Source organism: Rhincodon typus, chromosome 50, assembly GCF_021869965.1.
Source record: "Rhincodon typus isolate 14 chromosome 50, sRhiTyp1.1, whole genome shotgun sequence".
NCBI lineage: Eukaryota > Metazoa > Chordata > Chondrichthyes > Orectolobiformes > Rhincodontidae > Rhincodon > Rhincodon typus.
The window spans coordinates 1,464,343-1,464,896 of record NC_063381.1 but is presented as its reverse complement, the minus strand read 5'-3'; positions in this window follow the sequence as shown (position 1 = coordinate 1,464,896).

Sequence of the window (554 nt, the reverse complement as noted above, 5' to 3'; positions counted from 1 at the left end):
ACGGATCAGTACTGAGGGAATGCTGCACTGAGGGAGTGCTGCTCTGTATGGGGTCATCACTGAGGGAGTGCTTCACTGTGGGGTGTCAGCTGTGAGGGTCTGTGGGATGGTCAGTGCTGTGAGGCCGTCTGAGGGATGTCAGCACTGAGGGAATGATGCACTGAGGGAGTGCTGCACTGAGGGAGTTGCTGCACTGAGGGTTTTCAGCACAGAGGTGGGGTCAGAACGGAGTGGGGTCAGCACTGAGGCAGCGCTGGAAAGATGTGGATCAACAATGAGGAAGTGCTGCTCTGAGGAGCGGCAGCACAGCAGGGCACTGAGGGCGTCCAGCACTGAGGGGAGGTTAGCACTGAGGGAGTGTTGCACTGAGGGAGTGCTTCACTGAGGGGGTGCCATAACTGAGGGGGTCCAGCACTGAGGGGTTTAAGCACTGAAGGGGGTCAGCATTGAGGGAGTGCTGCACAGAGCGGGATCAGCAATGAGTGAGTGCTGGACTGAGGGCAATCCGCATTGAAGGGAGGTCAGCACTGATGGAGTGAGTACTGAGGGAGTGT